The following is a 25810-nucleotide window of genomic DNA, read 5'->3' as shown; positions in this document are numbered from 1 at the left end:
CTGGCCAAACTAAAAAAAAATCAACCCATCCTAATGTGCAGCCTTAGACCAGACACAAGCAGTTGCAGTTAAAATTTATAGAAGGATATGCCAAGTAACGGTCCTTCTGGCTTAAAAATTCCATTATTTGTCGTAGTGAGGCACAGCGTTCGAACTCGGCTATAGAAAGGAGGCCCCTTAACATTGAGCTGGTTAAATTTGAATCGGACAGTTATCATTGATATGTGAGAAGTTTGCTCCATGGGCAAATTTGTATACCTAAACCATTAACCTTCAAAGGCATTAACAGGAATTCTTTGCCTTATCTTTATTCTGCTTAAGTCTACTCCTGTGTAGTCCTATGTGTTCCATAATAATACCAACAAGTAAGAGCTTTCTAAGTTCGGCCAGGCCGAATCTTAAATACCCTCCACCATCGAGTTCAATGCGCGGTATCTCTTTTTAGGCAAACAAAGAATAATGAATAAGAACTGTTATGCCATTGGAGCTATATCAAGTTATAGTCCGATTCGGACCATAAATAAATTGAATTCTGAACATTGTATAAGTCATTGTGTAAAATTTCAGTCCATTCAGATAAGAATTGCGCCTTGTTGGGAGCTACATAAAAATCTTATCCGATTTTGTTCAAAATCCATAGCTTTAGTCCTTGAATCAAAAAGTGACTTGTTCAAAATTTTATGGCAATCGGAAAACAAATGCGAATTACAAGAATATATGGACAGACAGATGGACATAGCTAAATCGAATTAAGGAGTGTTTCGAAGCCGATCGGTGTACATAGATCTAGATCTTCTCTTCCTTAGCGTTGCAAACAAATGCACAAAGTTATAATACACTGTACCACAGTGCTGTGTAGGGTATAATTAAAAATTTGGCCTTTGGAAATCTGATGTATTGCTTACTATTCCTACCTCATTTTTAACTAATATTCATATTTTTCATGAAAATATTTTTATTTTATTTTTTTATTTCACTAATGGAGGCAAGCCAATTTTCCATACCTCCTATTTCTCACAAGAAAACGTTAAATGAATTACTAATTTTGTTGTCTATGTTTTCTTTTCTCCAAATTTATTGCTTTCGATTTTTTATTTGATGTTTTCCCCTTTTTTCTAAAGCTTAAAAATCCTAAATTCCTAAAAAACAAACAAACAAACGTCATAAAAATCCCAATAATATACCATAATCTGCTCAAACTAATCTCTCGTAAATGTCTTGACGCTTGACTTAAAGAAACAACTGACAATACATCTCTTTGTCAAATAGATTGGTAGGTGTGTGTGAGTATTTTTTTTCTTCAATGTAAGCTTTATAATATGACACTAAACGATGTAAACAATAACACAACATGAAGAATGCAAGCGGGCGGCAAAAAAAAAAACACACACGCATCTTTTTTTTATATGCATATGAATGCAAATCCCTTGATAATGCTTTAGAGTGCAGGGAATGGGGAGGGGGTTTTGTTGTATCGGTTATGAGCAGCTGTAATTTTTGTTTTGTAAAAGTATGCAAGCAACCGTTAAGTTGTTTGGTTACAGATGACAGGCAGAGACATTCAGTGGGAGAGAGAGAGAGATAAAGAGAGAGAGAGAGAGAGTAAATGAAAGGCGTAGGTATTTTTAGTTTTTTCATTGGGGAGGTGGGTTTTCTATAATGTTAAGTGGAGAGTAGGTAGGTAGTTAGATTGCTGATGAGTGCACCACTCAGCACACCATACTCCACATCAAAACACCAACACTCTTGACACTTATTCACGGCTAAATATTAGTGTGTTTTTTGTTTTTGTAGCTATTGCTAAGTTTGTTATTGTTGTAGCTTGTTAATTTGAATTCTCGATATATGTAAATTAATTATGTAAATTTAGTTTTGTGTTTTTGTTGTCGTTTAAGACAGACGTTATGGTTTTTTTTTTCATCATAGCTATCTGTGGTTTTTTTCTATAAGGGCAAAGGAGAGTGTGTAGGGTGTGGGGGGGATACATGGGTTATTGTGAATGTGAATAATGTCTGCTTATTTATACCCCCTCTTAACTTCTCCCTCTCTCTCTATCATACTCTTACACTCTTTGGTTTATTTCATTCAAATTATAGCCACGAATAAATGATAATTGCCATAGTTTTTGCTTGAATACAAAGTTGAGGAAAAAAGGGGGATTTTTGAACTTTTCTTTCTTGTTTTTATTTTCTATTTTAGCTTTTGTTTTTGTTATTCTTTTTTTGTTACTTAACTACTACACTGAGTGCATATGTCTGTCTGTTCTGCTACTGCTGCTGCCAGCAGCAGACTACGTCAGCGGCTTGCTGTCGCTCTTGTTTGTCTATCTGTTATTATAGGTATTTTGTTTTTTTTTTTATTTTTTTATATGAATATGTGTGAACTAAACTGGTTCATTTATTAACACAAAACTCGAATGTTTAGAAAATAGAAAAAACCTGAAATTTTTATAACAATTTTTATTGAGTTGAAGTGAGTTAGATTTTTTATTATAAACTTAATTTTTCAAATTATAATTTTGATGGAAAACGTGGTTTTTGATTTTTTTTTTTAACACAATTTGAAAATTTTTGCTAAAATTTTAATAATTTAGAATTTTTGCATTGCTTTAAAAATTTATACAAATTATTTCCACTGCTTGATGTCCAACATATGCTTGTCATGATTTTTTTTCTATTTTTTCTTTTGCCTTTGATTTATTATATTTGCTTACTTTTTTGTTTTATTTTATTATGAAATTAATTGGTTTTCCTTTTTGTTTGTAAACTTTTTATTAGAAACGGTCGTTGGTTTTATTCTTTTTTTTTCTTGGTTGCTTTTTAAACTTTGTTGTCTTTGTTTGTGAAAAATATTCCTAAATGATGTTTTTTCTCATTTAGTTTTAATTATTATTATTTATTCTTCCGTTTTTGTGTTTATTTTGTATTCAGTATGGCTTCGAATGATGTGCTGATTTCTTTTGCTATAGTATATTAATTTTTTTTTAACTACTACTGCTTCTTGTTTTGCTTTAAAGCTTTCCGTGTGTTTTTTGGACGTTCTTGACCGTTTGATAAAAACTTTTACAATAATCATACGTACCATTAGGCAATGACTGCAGAGCGTTGCTTTGAAAGAATTCAATTCAAGTGAAAAGAAGCTCCCACTCTGTATGGCTCTCTGGCACTCTCTCACCCTCTCTGTTGCTCAATGTTCTGCGAAAAGCTTTTATTTCCATTTTCATTCCATTTTGATTCTTTGTTCAGCCTGATATTTATGAACAACACATGGTGGTGTGGTGCTATAGTAGATAATATATGTGCGTGTGTGTGTGTGTGTACTCTCTGTTTATTTTTTATTTGTTATTCAAGTTTCTTTTATTCTTCCCATATTCATAAAGTTGAACAAATGTTGTTTTGTTTATTTATCCCTCACAAAAAGCAAAGCTCAGCTGTTTTGGTACATGCGCATTGCCTTAGTATCTTGTTCTCCCTCTCTCTCTCTCACACATAGTACTCTCTGCTTTATGAGTTTGCCTAAAATTTTTACTATTTTGTTTTGTTAACTCAATTCTGTGTAAACACAGAGAATGTAGCTAACCACCAACAGAAAATATTCCAATATTCAACACATGTTTTTTTTGGTTTTTGTTTTCGATGTTCTATTGTTGTTTTACTGCTCTGTTTTGATTTTCTTCCTATTTTTCCATGTCGTCATCATCAGCAGCAGCACCCACCATTAGGAATACATAAAAAATACTTCAAAACACTCACATACTCTTATACACACACCCACAGTAAAAGAAATAAAATAAAATAAATTGACAACATTCTTTGTTGTATCGTTTTGGCATACACATATGGTCTGGCGTCTTGTGTATATGCCTGTGTGTGTGTGTACATAGAAACATACATACATAAGACACACAAAGAGAATGGTAAAATTTAAGGCAAATTTTGCGTGAGTAGTGTGTGCAAGTATGAGTGTGCATCATCATCATCTGTGCTTGCTTGCCTATGGTGGGCGTCAAAAACTCCCCAAAATCCTCAACTGTGGAAATGTAAACAAAGCAGAATTTGCTCTTGGCTTTTTGTTGTGGTTGTTGTTTGTATGTCCCATAAAATCTGTCAGTCAGTTGGTCGTTGAGGGTGGAAATTGGTAGAAAAAAAGACAAAACAAAAACAAGCAAGAAAGAACAGAAAAAAAAACAATCTTTAAGTCGGCCGGTCGTTCCCAAGTCTCGACATTGTCGTCGCTATTGTTGTTGTTGCTATTATTGTTGAAAGAGGAAAAGTTTTCCTTTTGTATTGTAGGGGTGGTGGAGTGGGTGTAGTACAGTTGAGTTGGTGATGTTTTCATTACGATGATGTTTTCAAAAGCAATTTTGGCAGGCCCAAAAAACTCAAACACTCACGCGTACGCACACACACACACATACATATGTAAATGGATGTTTACATGTACATAACTTAGTTAAAAATTAAAAATCTTTATGAAAATCTATAACAATGGGAAAATATAAACTTGGAACATAAGGCGTTGTACGCACTAGTAGGTGTGTGTTGTGTGTCTAGCATTTTTTTAATTAAAACAATCTTTGAAAAAACTGCCTTTTAATACTTATGATGATATTGGTAGTTTGGAACAGTAGGAATTTGAGGTAATTTTGCTTAATTGATGTCACTTATCCTTGTTTAGAAAACAATGTATGTAGGTGGGGACTGTTGGAATCTTGACAAATATAGTATGGGACAGTAGGAATTTAAATGAAAGTCTGAAAACATTCGATCAAATAGTATGGGACAGTATGAATCTTACTCAAATCTTGCAAACATTACAACAAGTAGCCTGGGACAGTAGGAATCATATCCAATTTTTTTCAACATTATTACAAGTAGTTTGGGACAATAGGAATCTTAACACATATTGAAACAAGCCAAAAATTTTGCGAAAAAATTCTTTTAAACTTATAAATACAAAATTTATGGGACCGTAGATTCAACTTAGCCTAAAAAAAATCGTACAAATAGGTTGGGACAGAAGAAATATTGATTAAATTTTCAAAACATTAGTTGAAGTAGGTGGAGACAGTGAAATATTGTTAACATTTATGAACTATTAGTTTAAATAGATTGGGATAGTAGGAATCTGGATCAAAATAACAAAGCATTAGTTCAAGTAGGTGGGGAATCTGCATAAAATTTTTCGAACATTTGTTCAAATAGTTTGAAACAGTAGGAACCTTGAACAAATATTAAATTTATTAAATAAATAGAGTGGGATTTAAAAATTTGAAAAATAAAATAAAATAAAAAAATAAAGTAAAATAAAATAAAATAAAATAAAATAAAATGAAATAAAATAAAATAAAATAAAATAAAATAAACTAAAATAAAATAAACAGAATAAACTAAAATAAAATAAAACAAAATAAACTAAAAAATTTAAATAAAATAAAATAATGTGTTCAATACTTTAGCAGATTAGTTGAAACATCAGATCTTGTTAGTTAAAACACCAGACGGAAATGTTTGCTAAAACAGCAAACCTTTTAACAAATTCCGTTGATTGTGGGTATAAAAAAAAATAATTTTTATACCTCACACCACCAATGTGGTACAGGGTATTATAAGTTTGTGCATTTGTTTGCAACGCTAAGAAGGAGAAGAGCTAGACCCATTGATAAGTATCAGAATCACTTTCTGATTCGATTTAGCGCCATGTCCGTTCATGTATTTTTGTAATCAAGGTACAGGTTGTATTTGTTCAACCGTCACGAAATTTTGCATAAGTCACTTTTTTGGCTCAAGGAACTAGGTAAAAATCGGTTCAGATTTAGATATAGCTCTCATATATATGTATCGCCCGATTTGCACTTAAATGGCCGTAGTACCAACAATTTTTAACCGATCTGCACCGAATTTGACACGGATTGTTTTGTTACTGATCTTAACCTATCAGCAAGATTTCATCAAAATCGGTTTAGATTTTGATGTAGCTCTCATATATATGTATCGCTCGATTTGCACTTAAATGGCCGTATCAACTACCGATCTGCACAAAATTTGGTATGGATTGTTCTACTACTGAACTTAACATATCTGCAAGATTTCATCAAAATCGGTTCATTTTTAGATATAGCTCCCATATATATGTATCGCCCGATTTGCACATTAATGGCTGTAGTCCCTACAATTTCCAACCGATCTACGCAAAATTTGGCATGGATTGTTATTTTACTAATCTTAACATATCTGCAAGATTTCATCAAAATCGGTTCAGATTCAGATATAGCTCCCATATATATTTTTCGTCCGATTTGCACTTAAATGGCCGTAGCAACTACAATTTTCAACCAGTCTGCACAAAATTTGGCGCGGATTGTTTTGTTACCGATCTTAACCTATCTGAAAGATTTCATTAAAATCGGTTCAGATTTGGATATAGCTCTCAAATATATGTATCGCCCGATTTGCACTTAAATGGCCATGTCCGTTCATGTATTTTTGTAATCAAAGTACAGGTTGTATTTGTTCAATCGTCACGAAATTTTGCCAGGTCACTTTTTTGGCTCAAGGATCTAGGTAAAAATCGTTTCAGATTTAGATATAGCTCTCATATATATGTATCGCCCGATTTGCACTTTAATGGCTGTAGTACCAACAATTTTTAACCGATCTGCACAGAATTTGACATGGATTGTTTTGTTACTGATCTTAACCTATCAGCAAGATTTCATCAAAATCGGTTTAGATTTTGATGTAGCTCCCATATATATGTATTGCCCGATTTGCACTTAAATGGCCATAGTAACAAAAATTTTCAACCGATCTGTTCGAAAAAAGTCGGTCCAGATTTAGATATAGCTCTAAAATACATATATCAATTGGCTTAATTTCTAATGCTAGAGTAGGTGTAGGGTATTATATAGTATGCTCCGCCCGACCATTTTACCATTCCTTACTGGTTTCATGGAAAGTCATTAAAATTTCATTTGGATTAATAAATAAAATTTCAAACAATTAAGGAAAAATTTTATTTTCTAAAAATTTGTTCAAAATAATAATTTTACTCAAATTTTTTCAAAGTTTAATATTTTTAATTTATTATTCATTCATTATTATTTTTTTTTAATGGTATACTTATAAACATTTTTTCAAAATATTTCTTCCATTCCTAGGAATTTTAAATAAATTTTTATTTTTTTGACATTTTGTCAGCATTCGAAAACTAGGTTTTCATTGAAATTTTCTGTTTACCAATCTTTCCACCCACCCATAACTAACATCAAAATAAATAAAAATAAATAGTCACTACAACTCGAAAATAATTTATTGACACGGAACCAAACACAACAACATCATGTTCAATTATTAAAACGTTGTAACAAAATACATTTTATTACAATAACAAATGGCAAACGATATTCCCCTAAGATCGTCTGCGGCGGAATGCAGTACATTTTAGTTTTTTGTTTTTATGACATTTTCAATGGTCACAGCCACAGCCGCAGTAGCAGCCATAGCATCACCAAGGCAGCAATGAAAATATTGTTGAGGTGTCTCCGTTACCACACAGAGAGAGTCAGTCAGGCTACCAGCCAGCCGGACTGTTAGAAATATTTTTAATACCTTATTTATGTTGGGTAATTTGAAATTAATAGACTCTAAACAATGAAAAACATAGTACAACAAAAACAAACAGCATGTAACAACAATTTATTGGTTTTTTCATTACCACAGAAGAAATATGGCAAAATATTAAAACGATTACAGCAGCAATTCAAGGTGACCATAGGTTTGTCACACAAAAGGTCTGACACGTCTGACATGAATTGTGGTGCATTTGAAAATGATTTATTTAAAAAAAATAAACTTTAAAACAATGCTGTTTTTGGGTCAATGAAAAGATGAACAAATATGTTTATACGTTACGTTGTCCACTATTTATGATGTTACGTTAATTTTTGTTTTGTAAACTCAATAGATGGAAGAAAAGAAAAGTAACAAACTTGGCTTGGATGCATACTTCAAAAAGGGTAATATTTTTTGGTATTAGAAAACATTTGAAAAAAATATGCGATTTACAGTAAATGTTGATTCATTTACAGCACCAATGAAAAATGTTGTGTCTCCACCAAAAGATATGAAATTTGCTACTCAAATCTCTCGCGCTAGCTGTAAACTCAGAAAAGAGCGTGATTGTTTAATTTGGTGGCTACGCCTACAATAAATTAAGGCTAATGTGACAATCAGGAGCATCACTTACAGTAAAAACTGACTCTTTTACAGCAATAAGCAACTATTTTTCGGTTGGGGAGATGGATACAGCAATAGACCAATTTTTTTCGGGATGAGAGTGAGGGATACGTCGTTAAATGGAAAAATTTTTTAAGCAATCTTATGGTCATCCAAAAAACACAAATAAACATCTTTGGGGTCAAGCAAATAGGGGGAAAGGTCTATCCCAAAACTCCCAAAAATGGGGATGAATTTGAGGGATACGCCGATTATTGGAAACATTTGTTAGCAATCTTATGGTCATCCAAAAACACGCATTTAACAAGGTGAAGCAAATAGGGGGAACGCCCTATCCCAAAATTCCTTAAAACGGGCATGATGTCCCATTGGGTGTATGTGGCTATCAAATGAAAGTAGAATACAAATCTGTTACAAAAATTGGACTCTAAAAGTCAGAGGCCACCCCACCCCTAAAAAAAACCCCTTAAATTGACATGTAGGGCAATTGGGGCAATATGGGATTCAAATGAAAGGTCTTTGTAGCAGTAATAGTACAACTCTCATATAAATATTAAAAAAAATAAAAACAAATAAAAAATTTTCTTAAAATTCTTAGAAGTGAGAGTTTGGGAAACCGTTGTAGTGTCTTGTTGAATTTGATGATTTCTATATTAAACAGGACCAGGCCCGAAGGACAACGAATGATAGATGATCAGCTCATAGCATTCCAAAACTATGTGATCTAATCTAGACTTTAAGAGGTCTACTGCTTTGCTGCCATTGACTAGACTAGACGTCTCAGTCATTGTGTTCGTCATGACAGGTCACTGTCTAATCGGAAAACATTATGAAAGATTGAAGGTAGCCAGCAACGACTTTTGCAGAAGCTGTGAGGACATCGAAGAAGAAGAGACTATAGAACATCTTCTGTGTGTGCGTCCCTCATTTCTATGAGAACCTGTCTGATTTAGCGGATGTGAACATTGGCAATTTATGGGCTTTTAAAAGCGATCTGGATGGTTCAACGGTAGGAACTAGAAGGAATCTTCCTTCTTGTGTTCCTGTGGTATTACAAAGGGCGAAAACGTCTAAGTGAGTCTGATGGCAGACTGCCACTAACCTAACCATATTAAACAAATAAATTTATGGCTATAAAAATACTACATTTGACAGCAAGTGTGATTTTATGTCAAAGTGATTTCTTCGCTAAATGGTCATTAAGTATTAAGAAAATGTTTTTTTCATTGTAAAAATAGAGTGGCTCAGGAAATAATGATGTTTTTTTTTCAAACATTTTAAAAAATGTATTGGGCGTTAATGTTTTTTTTTATTTTTACATGAATTTATTTTATTGCATTCCATTTAATTTTATTCCATTCCATTTAATTTTATTCCATTCCATTTCATTTTATTCCATTTCTTTACATTTTATTCCATTCCATTTCATTTAATTTCATTCCATTCCATTCCATTCCATTTCATTTTATTCTTTTTCATTTCATTCCATTCCATTTCATTTTATTCTATTTCATTTCATTTCATTCCACTCCATTTCATTTCATTTTATTTAATTTCATTCCATTTCATTTCATTCCATTTCATTTCATTCCATTTCATTTCATTTCATTTCATTCCATTTCATTCCATTTCATTCCATTTCATTCCATTTCATTCCATTTCATTCCATTTCATTCCATTTCATTCCATTTCATTCCATTTCATTCCATTTCATTCCATTTCATTTCATTTCATTTCATTCCATTTCATTCCATTTCATTTCATTCCATTTCATTTCATTTCATTTCATTCCATTCTATTTCATTTCATTACATTTTATTCCATTTCATTTCATTTTATTCCATTCCATTTCATTTAATTTTATTCCATTTAATTTTATTCTATTTCATTTCATTCCACTTCATTCCATTCCATTTCATTTTATTCTATTTCATTTCAATCCACTCCATTTCATTTCATTTCATTCCATTTTATTTAATTTAATTTCATTTAATTCCATTTCATTTCATTTCATTCCATTTCATTTCATTCCATTTCATTTCATTCCATTTCATTTCATATCATTTCATTTCATTCCATTTCATTACATTTTATTCCATTTCATTTCATTTTATTCCATTTCATTGCATTTTATTCCATTTCATTTCATTTAATTTTATTCTATTTCATTTCATTCCACTCCATTTCATTCCACTCCATTTCATTCCACTCCATTTCATTCCACTCCATTTCATTCCACTCCATTTCATTCCACTCCATTTCATTCCATTCCATTAAATTTTACTTAATTTCATTCCATTTCATTTTATTCCATTCCATTCCATTTCATTTCGTTTCGTTCCATTTCATTCATATCATATCATTCCATTTCATTTCATTCCATTCCATTTCATCTCATTTCGTTTCGTTCCATTTCATATCATATCATTTCATTCCATTCCATTCTATTCCATTCCATTCCATTTCAATTCATTTAATTTCATTTCTTTTCATTCCATTTCATTTCATTCCATTGAATTAGATTTCATTTCATTCCATTCTATTCGCTTCCATTTCATTTCAATTCATTTCATTTCATTCCATTTCCTTCCATTTCTTTCCTTTTTATTCCATTTCGTTTCATTTTCATTAATTTCATATTATTTAATTTTATTTTGCCCTAATTTATTTTATTTTATTTCAGTCTGTTTTACTTTATTTTATTTAATTTTTTTTTTTTTGAGTATTTTTCAACTGTTTTAAATATTCAGTTAATGAAAACATTCGACCTGGGACAAAATAAAGTAAACCATGTTTACTAAATCGGATTCTATTACACTGATTTAGGATTCTTTTCCAGAGTATGAAATAGAAAAAAAAAATTAAACGTTTAAATATGCAGTCTCTAACACCTGTTAAGAGAACTACGGAAGAAAAAAAAAACAAACTCCCACATAGTATTAAAAATACAAAGATTTCCACACCTAATGGGGGATAGAAAACAAAACCCGTTTCCCAGAATGAGGAAAAACGAAAATTACGACGCAAAAACATAAACGTCAATTGAAGAGGAAAAGCGCATCTTTTATCTGGAGAGTTTCTGGTGGCGGTCGGTTCGCTTTGGTATGTTTGGTTTTCCATATAATCCCCAAAACACCCACATTGTTGCAAGCATTTTCCCCCATATTTTCCCATCTTAAATTCTGATATTAAGGCCCTTGAGTTCATTTAAGCTGGTCTATGTGAGTGTATGTGTGTGAAGGTTTTTTAATTTCTATTTCGAATTCAATGCCAAGAACAATATTTTATGCCATGCTTCGATGAGAAAGACCGAATGAGGGAAAGAGAAAGAAGGGGGGAAGGCTAGTAAGGTTGACATGGCATGAGCTTGACACATAACCTCCTACTACTCCTACAGCCAGAAATGGCCTTGATGACATTTGTATTTCATAGTATTCCAGTGTAATTACTCCTACAGGACTTTTCTCTTTAAAAGTTCTCATCACCTTTTTTTGCCGACTTTGTTTTTATAAGGATTTTGTTTATGTTCTACAATTTCACAACAAATGCCAAAGTATATTCAAAGCTTAGGGATTGTGTAGGAGAAAAACACAAAGGGAGAGAGAGTAAGAAAGTAGGCAAACAATAATGAACTAGAAGGACAACACCTACACCTATAGCAAGCCGTGGCATGTGAGAGTTAATGGTGGTAGTATTTTTACATTAATATGGCCTTGGCGCCATATTAACTTAATGTTGAATATCTATAACACCCACCCCCACAAGCACTTAACAAAGCTTCACTTTCCTTTTTCTCTGTCTACTCATATTTCCACAACTTCTTCTCTCTCTCTCTCACACTCTCTTTGCCCTGCGACTCTTTGCTGTTTGATTCTTGGGGTTCTTATTGACTGTGTATATTGTGTTTTATTTTTTTTTTGTTGTTGTTATTGTTTTGAATACGCCGGCTTTTCTGTCTGGTCACTATACAAGTGTATGTGCTACTTGTATAGGCATACATACATACACACAGCTATAAACAAGCTTTGTTGTAGTACATAAGACGCAAGTATTAAATGTGGGAGTTTTTCCACTATGTGCGTTAGTTAGTCGCATAATAAGTTTGGGGACATTATGCAAAATTGTACAATAGTAAACAATTGAAGGAATTGATGAGAAATTGAGGATAACTTTGAGGACATTTTCTAACTTATGATGAAATAACTTATGGTTGAGAAGTGTTATTTCGCCTATGAACGCAAACGCCGAGGTTTCTATGAGAAATTTAAATATCATATATCAGCGGTTGTTAACTCTGATTTGTTTTTGTCACATTTTTTAAAAAATTTCAGCAGTGGTATTGCGGTATATATAACTTTGGGGATATTCAGAGATAACGGAGGACATTTTAAGGCGTTTTATGAAAAGGCATTTTCCACAGGATACGACAGTAATCACGGAGACACCAGAGTCTTAGAGTAATGAGAATGATCGAAGGCTTATCATGTCAGAATTTATAGTAAATTCCTTTACCTTGTGGAACTTCTAACCATTTAAGTCACCCGGAGCTGATGGAATATTTCCGGCGGTACTAGAGAAGTGTGCCTGAACTTGTGAAAGCCTGGTAGGAAGCAAGCCTAGGAAGGCAAGTTATGGTACACCAAAGGCCTACAGACCTTAAAGCCGTACGTCATTTCTACTCATAATTACGGAAAGTATTGTGGATACCATGATAAAGAGCAAACAGCAGAGCAAACCCCATGTCTATATCAAGGGAAGGTTGGTGGAGATTGCATGAGGTTGTGCATAAATTGAAAAAAATAGAAAAATACCTCGTCTCAAGTATCCGATCCAAAATAACTTCCATTCCTTCCAGGCTACTTATCGTCGCCACGATAAACATTCTCCCATCACCTTAAACCTTATAGCCGCAGTGGCCGCCTCACACTAACATCCTGAACCACTATATTTTTTCTTTTTGTCACTCGATTCCTTCGAATGCCGAGTCGTAGGAAGCGGATTATTTGTCCATGAAGGCTAGAGGATTTTAGGGGCATATTTTCAGGATTTTTTTTTCGGGACATACCTATCGGATATACTTTGGGGACATATGTACACTGAGAACATACTTTGGGGACATACTTTGAGTAAATACTTTGGGGATATATTTTGGGAATATTCTTTAGGGCATAATTTGAGGATATATTTTCAGGACATTTTCGGGGACATATTTTAGAGGCATACTTTGAGGACATACATTGGGGAAAAATATTAGGGACATACTTTGTGAATATATTTTGGATGCATACTTTGGGGACATAATTTGAGGATATACTTTGGGGACATACATTGAGAACATATTTTGGGTATATACTTTGGGGACATGCTTTGGGGATATACTTTGGGGACATTCTTTGAGGCCATACTTTGAAAATATACTTTGGGCAAATACTTTCGATGCACATTTTGGGGACATTCTTTGAAAACAGTTTGAGCAAATACTTTGGGGACATACGCAGGGGATATACTTATGAGAAATACTTTAGGGACATATTTTGAGGGTATAACTATGTTATGGAACATACTTTGGGACATATATTGGATCATATTTTGAGGACATATTTTGAACACATATAAGGGCATACATTGTGGACATGTTTTGAATACATACTTTGGGAAAATCTATTGCGAACAAACTTTCGGAACGTACTTTGGGGATATATTTTGGTGACATACTTTGGGCCATACTTTTGGGACATAGTTTGAGGGCGTAATGACATATTTTGGGGAAATACATTGTTTAAATACTTTGGGGATATCTATTGGGAACAAACTTTGAGAACATATTTTGGGGACATATATTTTGAGAACATACTTTGAGCAAATACTTTAATGGTAAACTTTGTGGACATTCCTATGGGAAATACTTTGGGGACATAGTTTAGGAGTATTCAATGAGAACACACTTTGGGGATATATTCAGAGGATATACCTATGGGATATCCTCCTAATGAACATATCTTGGGTCATAATTTTAAGACGTATTTAGAAAACATATTTTAGGGGCATACTTTGGGGCATACTCTGTGCACATATTTTGGGGACATGCATTGAAAACATACTTTGGGGACATACATTGAGCAAATACTTTAGTGGCATACCATGAGACATATTTTAGAGGCATACTTTTGAGCAAATACTAATGGGAAATATTTTTGGGGACATATTTTGGAGACATACTTTGGGAGCATATTTAGCGAACATACATATGGGACATATTTTGGTTTATATTTTAAAAAATATACTTTAACATACTTTGAGGACATAGTTTGGGAACATATATTCAGGACACACTTTGAGAACAAATTTTGGGGACATGCCTAGGGTACGAAGTTTGTGGTCAAAATTTTGGGACATATGTACTTGGAGGATATATTATGGGTCATTCTGAAGACATAGTTTGGGTTCATACAGATTGTGATTTACTTTGGGGACTTTCTTTCTATTTTTTTTTTTGTTTTTTAATTTCTGCTTTAAGTTTTTTTTTTCCCAAAATTATCATATATCCCTACCTACCACAATGCCATTTGCTTTGATTTTTATGTCATGGTAATAAAATGTCAATGTTGGCATTCATGCAGAGTGTCACAAAGATTTCATTGACGCATACACTGCTGCATATACTCACACACAGACATTGCCTCCCATCTGTGTGAGTGGGTGAGTGAATAAAGGGGCCCTCGATCTTGGGTTAAAGTAAGCCAAAGGAAATTGTTTACATTTCATTTCCGGCTCCATTACATGGACACACAACTAACGATTGCAATAAAAGCAAATCTTTACTTCCTGAAGCTGTAGATTCAATTGTTTTTTTTTTCTTCTCTGCATTCTTAACTCAATGAAACGTAAAAGAAAAACAAAACAAATTCAAGGCCTTTGATGAAGGAAAATTTCTCTGGTGGGTGAAGACCTTGAAAATTCCCATTTTTGTGATTGTGTCCCAAAGCAGAGATAGAGTTGGTGTGAAAACTTATGCTGCATACACAGAAAATTTGAAAAACAAATCTTCTTAATCGCCTAAAGTAAGTAAACATTTGCAAGACATTGGAAATATTTTTGCGCCTTATTTCAAGTATCCTAAAAAGGAAAAATAAGAAAAATCAGGGAGCATACAAAGTAAGCATCCATTTTGATATACACTTGTGGTCCCCTGCATTTCATATTTAAATGTCAAGGCAAAACGCATGACATGAGCAAGGACAAATGCCGAGTAGAAGTAGGAGCAGCACCCAACGAAAACCACTTGTTGATGTGTGTGTGTGGGTGATTGTTTTGGTGCCCCAACAGCTTAATTAGTATTTAAATTTTCCAGGTTTGCCACTTGGTTGTTTGTGTTTAAAACCGACCTAATTTGAAAATGATATTATTCCCAAAAAAAAAATCTTTTACTTATATCCTGCCAAGAAATTGCAGAAATACCTCTCTCTCCCCCTCGACTTACCAAAATTTTTTTTATTTTGTTATGAAAACGGAAATTTTCAACAACAAACATTTGAAATAGCCCCAAGAGAATTTCAGAAAAGAAACTTGAAACGCCTAACATTGTGATTATATTAAAATTCAAAGGGGTTTTAAGAGGAGCATACCATACTCGTATTTGCATTCGAGTAATCCTTCTCAGTACGTGTTCAAGGATTTTTCAATAAAATTTGTTTTTAATAAAACACAACACAAGCGAGAAGAGCAATTGATTTAGGCATAGCACGAGCGTCGACAATGACATCGAAAAAGGATTTCACAAAGCTTGGAATGTTGAGGATAAAAATGAGAAATTGTATTGGCCATAAGGCAGAAGGCTAGAAAATGATATTGGGCTTCTTAGAATATTTTAAAACAAAAAGTCTCCATTATATGAAATTTTGATGAAATTTGTAATAAACAAAAATTAAATTTCAAATAAATTTAAGATCAAACTTAATTCCGAAAAAAATTTCTATGAAACATATATGCGTGTGTTAAAGAAGTCATAATACTTAAGTGGGAAAATCATTATAAAAGAAAAATAAAATTATTTTTTTTTTAACTTTCTCTTTATTTTATTTTTTTAATTGTTTTTAAATGTAAAAAATTAAAAAAGGAATAATATTTTAATATTTTGAATTTTTTAAATTTTTTTTTTCATTTTAGTTTTTTACTTACGTTTACTCATATTTTTACTTTATTTTCTATTTTTTTTTTTTTAATTTTCTTTATGTTTTTAATTTTATTTACATTTGGTTTCATCTTTTTAATTTGTTTTTACAGTTTTTTATTTAGTTTTTGGTTTTTTTTCCTTTTTTTATTTAATATTTGTTTCTTAAAAAATCAGTTTTTTTTTTAATGTATATTTTTTCTTTAAAAAAAAACTATTTTATTTTTGAAAGAATACTAATTTTGGGTAAGAGTGATGAATACAAAAGGCACAATTTAATTTTCTTATTGTTTCAAATTTTTTTAATACAAAATTTTTAATTTTTTTTTTTAACTTTTAATTTTTTTTTTGCATTTTTTTTAAGTTTTAAATTTTTGTTAATCTTTTTTATTTATTTTAAAAACAAAACTCAAATCTTTGTTCGAAATGCTTAATTTTTTAGAATTCGTTTTTTATGTTTTTTTTTTAATTAAAAATTATTTTTTAACTAATTTTTTATTTTTAATTTAAATTTTTTTAATTTAAGTTTTTTTTAGTATTTTACATTTGTTTTTTATTGTTTTTGTTAATTTTTAATTTTTTTGAATACATTATTTATTATAATATTAAATAAATATCTTTTAATTTTTTAATAATTTTTATTTTCATATATTTTTTAACATTTTAATTTTTTTTAATCTTTTTATATTGTTTTATAATTTAAACATTTTTAAAATGCTTAATTTAAACGTTTTTTTAATTTTGTTTTCGTTTCTATATAACTTTTAATATATTGGGTTGCCCAAAAAGTAATTGCGTATTTTTTAAAAGAAAGTAAATGCATTTTTAATAAAACTTAGAATGAACTTTAATCAAATATACTTTTTTTACAATTTTTTCTAAAGCAAGCTAAAAGTAGCAGCTGATAACTGACAGAAGACAGAATGCAATTACAGAGTCACAAGCTGTGAAAAAATTGTCAACGCCGATTATATGAAAAATCCGCAACTACTTTTTGGGCAACCCAATATGTCTCATAATTTTTTTTTTTCAAAAAAATTATTTATTATTAAACAAAATATTATAAAAGACAAAAATTTTTTTAATTTTTATTGACTTTTTTGACTTTTATTTATGACTTTTTTTATTTTTTTTTAAATTTTTTTATTAATTATTTTTATTTTTTTTTGCATTTTTAAAATTTTTTTTTTAATTTTATTTTTTTAATTTTTAGTATTTTACATTTATTATAAATTATTTGTTTTAATAACAAAATTTTTGCACGTGGTGTTTTGGTATCACTTCCAATAACTGTGTTAAGTATGATTCAAATCGGTTCACAATCTGGTATAGCCGTCATATAAACCAATCTTAGATCTTGATTGCTTGAGCCAATAGAGCACGCAATTCTCATCCGATATGGCTGAAATTTTGCATGAGGTGTTTTGTTATGACTTCCAATAAATGTGCCAAGTATGGCGCTACATCGGTACATAACCTGATATAGCTGCCATATAACCAATCTGGGATCTTGACTTCTTGAGCCGCTAGAGGGCGCAATACTCATCCGACTTGACAGAAATTTTGTTCAACGGCTTCTCTCATGACCTTCAACATTCGTGTCTAATATGGTTTGAATCGATCAATAGCTTGTTACAACTCCCATATAAACCTATCTCCCGATTTTGCTTCATGAGCCCCTAGAAAGCGCAATTATTATTCGAATGAACTGAAGTATTACACAATGACTTCTACAATGTTCAGCATTCAATTCATTTATGGTCCGAATCGGACTATGACATGATATAGCTCCAATAGCATAACAGTTCTTATACAATATTCTTTGTTTGCCTAATAAGAGCGCAAAAAACGCGGCAAATGCGATCCATGGCGGAGGGTTTATAAGATTCGGCCCTGCCGAACTTAGCACACTCTTACTTGTTAGTATTATATTTATTATTTTCTTTTTAAAATTGTTTTATTTTATTTTTTTTTAATATTTTTTATAAATATTTAAATAAAGCTTTTTATTTTTTAATAGATTACCAATTTTGCAAAAAAGTAAAAAATTTTTTTTTTTAATTTTTTTATAATTTTTATTTTTTTTTATATATTTTTTTATTTTTTGGAAATGACTTTTTTTAATATTTTTTTAATGTTGTCTTCCGGCGGAAGACCAAATATCGAATAAAGAAATATTTTGAAGACATACTTTAGGAGCATACTTTGGGGACATGCTTTGAGGACATACTTTGGGGACATATACTGAGGACGTACTTTGAAAATGATTTTTTTAATATGCTTTTTAATGGTGTCTTTCGGTGGAAGACCACATATCGAATAAAGAAATATTTTGAGAACATACTTTAGGAGCATACTTTGGGGACATGCTTTGAGGACATACTTTGGGGACATATACTGAGGCATAGTTTGAGAACATACTTTGGGGACATATCAATGATACATTCTTTGGGGACATAGTTTGAGATTGTACTTTGGGAGCATATGTTTAGGATATAAAATACTTTGGAGACATTATTTAGGGACATGCTTCAGGGGCATACTTTGGGTTCATACAAATTGTGGTTTACTACAGGGACTTTGTTCAAATTCTGAGTATATGAAGATTTTTCGAATTTTTTATTTTTAATTTATTTTTTTTTTTTTAAGTTTTATATTTCTTTTATGTTTAGTTTTTATATTTTTATTATTTTGATTATTCTTAAAAAATTGTTTTTTTTTTTAATATTTAATGTTATATTTTTTCAAGAATTTAAATAAAAAACACATTTTAATTAAAACATGTATTTTTCACATAATTTGTACAATTATAACACTTACCTCTACTAGTTTTTGATGTTTCGATGCAATAACCCCTTAAATTTCCCTTGATCAAATTAAAGAAATCTGCAAATAAATAAAAAATTTCTTAACAATACACAATTGTAACATTTATATGAAGACATTATAATTAACAAAAAATAGTTACAAATATTTCTCTGAACCACACATAATATATGGTAAAAAAAATTGCAATGTACCAAAAAAGAAAAAAATACTAAACTCTTTGTTCTCCTGCAGACAATGCCAGACCATGTGCCAAAAAGCTATCAAAGAACATGTGAATGAGCACAAAAATTAAACAATCCAAAAAAGAAAAGAAACCAATATATTTGTACAACTCAGAACCACATAATAAATACAAAAATGATCAAAATAAACATTTCGAATGTGAAACATAAAGTGTATGAATTCCTACTGCACCCATCTATTGTTTCCATTCTAAGACAGCACAATTCAAATTAACAAGGGCTTTCATAAGAAATAGGAATGAATTATCTAGTTTTGACCATACGTTTTTAAAAAAATCCTGTATTTTCGAAGTTGCTCATAGGTAGGTGGGAACAGTAGGAATTTCAACATCAAATTTAATTTTTTTAGTTTTGTCTTGAGGCTATGGTCGTCCATAAGCAAAAACTAACGCCTTAACTTAAACAGATCAATACAACTCCAAATAAATTAAATTTATTTTAAAATTCTTTTATATTTTTTTTTTTTTTTGAAAAATTATTAAAGTTAAGAAAATATGAAAAGATGTATTTGTTTTTTAAAACAAAAAAGATGTTGATTTTAAAAACTATGTTTTTAAAAATGGTTTATAGAAATTCCAAATAAAAAGTTAATAAAATTGACTTACCAAATTCCTACAGTCCCCATCTACTGCCCAAGTAAAACAAAAAAAAAAAAAAAACAAGTAAAAGCGTGCTAAATTCGGCCCGGCCGAATCTTATATACCCTTCACCATGGATCGCATCTGTCGATTTCTTTGCGCAGTATCTCTGTTTAGGCAAACAAAGAATAATGAATATGGACGGAGGAGGAGGTGGAGCTATATCAAGTTATAGTCTGATTCGGGGCTCAAGAAGCTAAATCGGGAGATCGGTTTATATGGGAGCTGTGTCAAGCTATAGATCGATTTAGATCAAATTGCACACGTATGTTGAAGGCCATGGGAGAAACCGTTATAAAAAATCTGTGCCTAATCGAATGAGAATTGCGCCCTCTAGAGGCTCTAGAACTCAAGATCCCAGATCGGTTTATACGGCAGCTATATCAGGGTATGGACCGATTTGAACCATACTTCGCATGTATGTTGGATGTTATACCAAAACACCACGTGCAAATATATAGCCAAATCGTATAGGAATTGCGCCTTCTAAAAGCTCAAGAAGTCAAGACCCAAGATCGGTTTATATGGCAGCTATATCAGGTTATGGACCGATTTGAACCATACTTGGCACAGTTGTTGGAAGTGATATCAAAACATTATGTGCAAAATTGCAGTCAAATCGGATGAGAATTGCGCCCTCTAGAGGCTTAAGAAGTCAAGACCCAAGATCGGTTTATATGGCAGCTATATCAAAACATGGACCGATTTGAACCATACTTCGCACAGTTGTTGAAAGTTATATCAAAACATTATGTGCAAATCGGACGAGAATTGCGCCCTCTAGAGGCTCAAGAAGTAAAGACCCAAGATCGGCTTGTGTGGCAGCCATATCAAAACATGGACCGATTTGGCCCATTTACAATCCCAACCGACCTACACCAATATGAAGTATGTGTGCTAGCTCTACTCCTTCAAAAGTTCGCTTGCTTTCGACAGACAGACGGACGGACATGGCTAGTTCGATTTAAAATGTCACGACGATCAAGAATATTTATACTTTATAGAGTCTTAGACGCATTTTTCGAGGTGTTACATACAGAATGACGAAATTAGTAAACCCCCTTCCTATGGTGGAGGGTATAAAAATTGTAAAAATCAAATTTTTTAAAAATTTCCTATTAAAATGGAAAAAAACTCTTGAAAAAATATTTTTTTACAAAATTTCCTATTAAAATGGAAAAAAACTCTTGATGAAAAAATATTTTTTTTACAAAATTCACTAAAAACTAAATTTTTAAGAAATTTTAAAAAATATTTGAGATTTTTTTATAAAATTCAAAAATTTTTTGAAAATCTAAAATTTTATAAAAATCAAAAAATTTTCCGAAAATCAAAAATTTTCCAAAAACCAAAAATTTTCCGAAAATCAAAAATTTTTCGAAAATCAAAAATTTTTCGAAAACCAAAAATTTTCTGAAATTCAAAAATGTTCTGAAATTAAAAAATTTTTTAAAAATCAAAAATTTTATGAAAATCAAAAATTTTCCGAAATCAAAAATTTTCTGAAAATCAAAAATTTTCCGAAATCAAAAATTTTTCGAAAATCAAAAATTTTCTGAAAATCGAAAATTTTCTGAAAATCTAAAATTTTTCCGAAAATCAAAAATTTTTTGAAATTCAAAAATGTTCTGAAAATCAAAAATTTTTTGAAAATCAAAATTTTTTCAAAAATCAAAATTTTTCCGAAAATCAAAAATTTTTTGAAATTTCAAAATGTTCTGAAAATCAAAAATTTTGTGAAAATCTAAATAGTTTGAAAAATCTAAAATTTTCTGAAAATCAAAAATTTTTCGAAAATCAAACATTTTCTGAAATTCAAAAATTTTCTGAAATTCAAAAATTTTCCGAAAATCAAAAATTTTCTTAAAATCAAATATTTTCCGAAAATCAAAAATTTTTAAAACATCTGAAATTTTCTGAAAATCAAAAATTTTTCGAAAGTCAAAAATTTTCTGAAATTCATAAATCAAAATTTTATGAAAATCAAAAAATTTTCCAAAAATCAAAAATTTTCCAAAAACCAAAAATTTTCCGAAAATCTAAAATTTTGCGAAAATCAAAAATTTTCTTAAAATCAAAAATTTTCCGAAAATCAAAAACTTTTTGAAATTCAAAAATGTTCTGAAAATCAAAAATTTTTTGAAAATCAAAATTTTTTCGAAAATCAAAATTTTTCCGAAAATCAAAAATTTTTTGAAATTTCAAAATGTTCCGAAAATCAAAAATTTTCCGATAAAAAAAAATTTTCTGAAAATCTAAAATTTTTCCGAAAATCAAAAATTTTTTGAAATTCAAAAATTTTCCGAAAATCAAAAATTTTTTGAAATTCAAAAATGTTTTGAAAATCAAAAATTTTATGAAAATCTAAATAGTTTGAAAAATCTAAAATTTTCCGAAAATCAAAAATTTTTTGAAAATCAAAAATTTTCTGAAATTTAAAAACTTTCTGAAATTCAAAAATTTTCCGAAAATCAAAAATTTTCCGAAAATCAAAAATTTTCTTAAAATCTAAAATTTTTTTAAAATCAAAATTTTTCGAAAATCTAAATTTTTCCGAAAATCAAAAATTTTTTAAAAATCTAAAATTTTTAAAAATCTAGAATTTTCTGAAAATCAGAAATTTTTCGAAAATTAAAAATTTTCCAAAATATCGAAAAAATTTCTGAAATTCTAAAAATTTCCGAAAATCAAAAATTTTCTAAAAATCAAAAATTTTCCGAAAATCAAAAATTTTCCGAAAATCAAAAATTTTCCGAAAATCAAAAATTTTCCGAAAATCAAAAATTTTCAGAAATTCAAAAATTTTGTGAAAATCAAAATTTTTCGAAAAATCTAAAATTTTCTGAAAATCAAAAAATTTTCGAAAATCAAAAATTTTTCGAAAATCAAAATTTTTCCGAAAATTTAAAATTTTTCGAAAATCAAAATTTTTCGAAAATCAAAATTTTTCCGAAATTCAAAAATTTTTTTGAAATTCAAAATGTTCTGAAAATCAAAAATTTCCTTAAAATTTTAATGAAAGATTTTTTTTTTCAAATTTCACTATAAACAAATTTACTAAGAATATTGCAAAAATCGAGATTTTTGGTGAAAATCCAAATAAAATTTTTTTAAGATTTTTTTCATCTTTGAATTTTTAAAACAGTTTATTTAGTCCTTCTTCCCTAATGAACGTCCCACCCCCCCCCCTGGGAACAGCCCAAGAAAAACTGCTGCATCATCCCTCGACTAATAGATAACATAAACAAATGGACTTTCACGTTTTCATGTATGGCAGCCAGCAATGGAAAACACCAGAGTCAGTACGCTGCACCTTCCTCCTCCTCACTTTTGTTTTCCTCATCATGGCATAGTCATTCTATGTCTGCCATCATTTGCGTACTTTTTTGTTTTGCAGAATCGAATTGAAAGACAAAGAAAATTCTCATCCAGACAAAAAACGTGCTCAAAGGCAGAAAGTGAAAAAAACACAAAAAAAAAACTACCATCAAGTGACTCTGCAAACATATACGAGGAGACGATATTTGCTAAAGCAAGCCATCAATCCAAACCCAGTCACGTGTCACGGCGCCAAAGTCAAACGACGTTAGCTGTTGACGTTGCGGATGGTGTTGGTTGACTGGGTAACGACATTGAATGGAATGCTGGTGATCTGCTGCTCGACACCATCACGTTGGTGATAGGTGTTCAATGTGCGTTCATGAAAGTCAAAGAAAATTTCAACAACCTGATGGCAGACAATCTCATATAAAATAATTAATAATTATTTTTATTTTTATGATTAGGATTTTCTTTCAGGCGATATTTAGCAGTCTTTCTCCTTTAATGACCGTAAGGCGTTATTACATGCGAAAGATTGAAGGTGGGAGTTTATTATTTTTATGTTTCACATGTTTATAAGGAAATATAGCGTAAATAAGATACTAAGGTAAATTTTAGTTATATACAAAAAAAGTGCTTTATGTTTATTATTAAATTGAATTGAATGTGGTTTTGCAAAAAATCTTTCTAAGGCAAAACACGCAAAACAAAAATTTAGAAGCGATTTGTCATTTACATTTAACATAGCCAGTGGAATAAATCTTTTGAAACGCAAGATTTTTTTAGTGTTAAAATACAACAACAAAAAATTTTAAAAAACAAAAATAAAATATATCGCGTGATATTTAAAAAAAAAAAACAAAAAATTAAGGCGTTGTATTTTTGTTTACCAATTTTCCGGTAGCTATTAACCCTTTAGCGCCGTATGGGTAAACAAAATATCTAAAGGTAGAGCTGCCTAAGCAAAAAAATATAAAATTAAAATTAGTTTTTGCTAAAAAAAAGTATTCTAAAGGATGACAGTATGAAATTTGGCCCAAATCGGCCAAGGAAATTAAGAGTCGGCCCTTAATGGGTTATTAACTATGACCGAATATTAAATGCGCCAAGAAGACAGCATTTTAAAGATGCGCATTTTTGTTTTTTTTTTTTTTTTGAAGAAAAAAATGTTTTTTGAAATTTTTGTTGTTTGTTAAAAAAATGAAATCCTACTGTCCCCAACTACTAATCAATGAAATGTGAAAAATTAACAAGTAAAAGCGTGCTAAGTTCGGCCGGGCCGAATCTTATATACCCTCCACCATGGATCGCATTTGTCGAGTTCTTTTCCCGGCATTTCTTCTTAGGCAAAAAAAAAAGGATATAAGAAAAGATTTGCTCTGCTATTGGAGCGATATTAAGATATGGTCCGGTTTGGACCACAATTAAATTATATATTGGAGACCTGTGTAAAATGTCAGCCAAATCGAATGAAAATTGCGCCCTTTGGGGGCTCAAGAAGTAAAATAGAGAGATCGATTTATATGGGAGCTGTATCGCGCTATAGACCAATTCAGACCATAATAAACACGTATGTTGATGGTCATGAGAGTATCCGTCGTACAAAATTTCAGGCAAATCGGATAATAATTGCAATCTCTAGAGGCTCAAGAAGTCAAGATCGCAGATCGGCTTATATGGCAGCTATATCAGGTTATGAACCGATTTGAACCTTATTTGACACAGTTGTTGAAAGTAAGAATAAAATACGTCATGCAAAATTTCAGACAAATCGGATAAGAACTGCGCCCTCTAGAGGCTCAAGAAGTCAAGATCGCAGATCGGTTTATATGGCAGCTATATCAGGTTATGAACCGATTTGAACCTTATTTGACACAGTTGTTGAAAGTAAGAATAAAATACGTCTTGCAAAATTTCATTTCAATCGGATAAGAACTGCGCCCTCTAGAGGCTCAAGAAGTCAAGACACAAGCTCGGTTTATATGACAGCTATATCAGGTTATGAACCGATTTGAACCTTATTTGACACAGTTGTTGAAAGTAAGAATAAAATACGTCTTGCAAAATTTCAGTTAAATCGGATAAGAACTGCGCCCTCTAGAGGTTGAAGAAGTCAAGACCCAAGATCGGTTTATATGACAGCTATATCAGGTTATGCACCGATTTGAACCATACTTGGCACAGTTGTTGGATATCATAATAAAACACGTCGTGCAAAATTTCATTCCAAACCAACAAGAATTGCGCACTCTAGAGGGTCAAGAAGTCAAGACCCAAGATCGGTTTATATGGCAGCTATATCAGGTTATGAACCGATTTGAACCATACTTGGCACAGTTGTTGGATGTCATATCAAAACACGTCGTGGAAAAT

General features: G+C 30.9%; 1 protein-coding gene and 1 long non-coding RNA gene across 2 annotated transcripts in view; one reads left to right on the top strand and one right to left on the bottom strand.

Moving 5' to 3' along the window:
- Positions 1-3066, bottom strand: part of LOC106085885 (protein CREBRF homolog) — a 58529-nt gene extending 55463 nt beyond the window's left edge. The window contains exon 1 of the mRNA XM_059363464.1: positions 2714-3066. The gene's annotated coding sequence lies outside the window, so the exon portion shown is untranslated. The remainder of the gene's footprint in view (positions 1-2713) is intronic.
- Positions 3067-14858: 11792 nt separating this feature from the next.
- On the top strand, positions 14859-15802 carry LOC106085886 (uncharacterized). The gene is made up of 3 exons (XR_009397262.1): positions 14859-14972; positions 15129-15298; positions 15362-15802. It is a non-coding gene; the product is annotated as an uncharacterized LOC106085886 (long non-coding RNA).
- Positions 15803-25810: the final 10008 nt, after the last annotated feature.

The sequence above is a fragment of the Stomoxys calcitrans genome, chromosome 2 (assembly GCF_963082655.1).
Source record: "Stomoxys calcitrans chromosome 2, idStoCalc2.1, whole genome shotgun sequence".
Classification (NCBI taxonomy): domain Eukaryota; kingdom Metazoa; phylum Arthropoda; class Insecta; order Diptera; family Muscidae; genus Stomoxys; species Stomoxys calcitrans.
The sequence above is the reverse complement of the archived record's forward strand: the minus strand, read 5'-3'. Positions and strand labels throughout refer to the sequence as shown.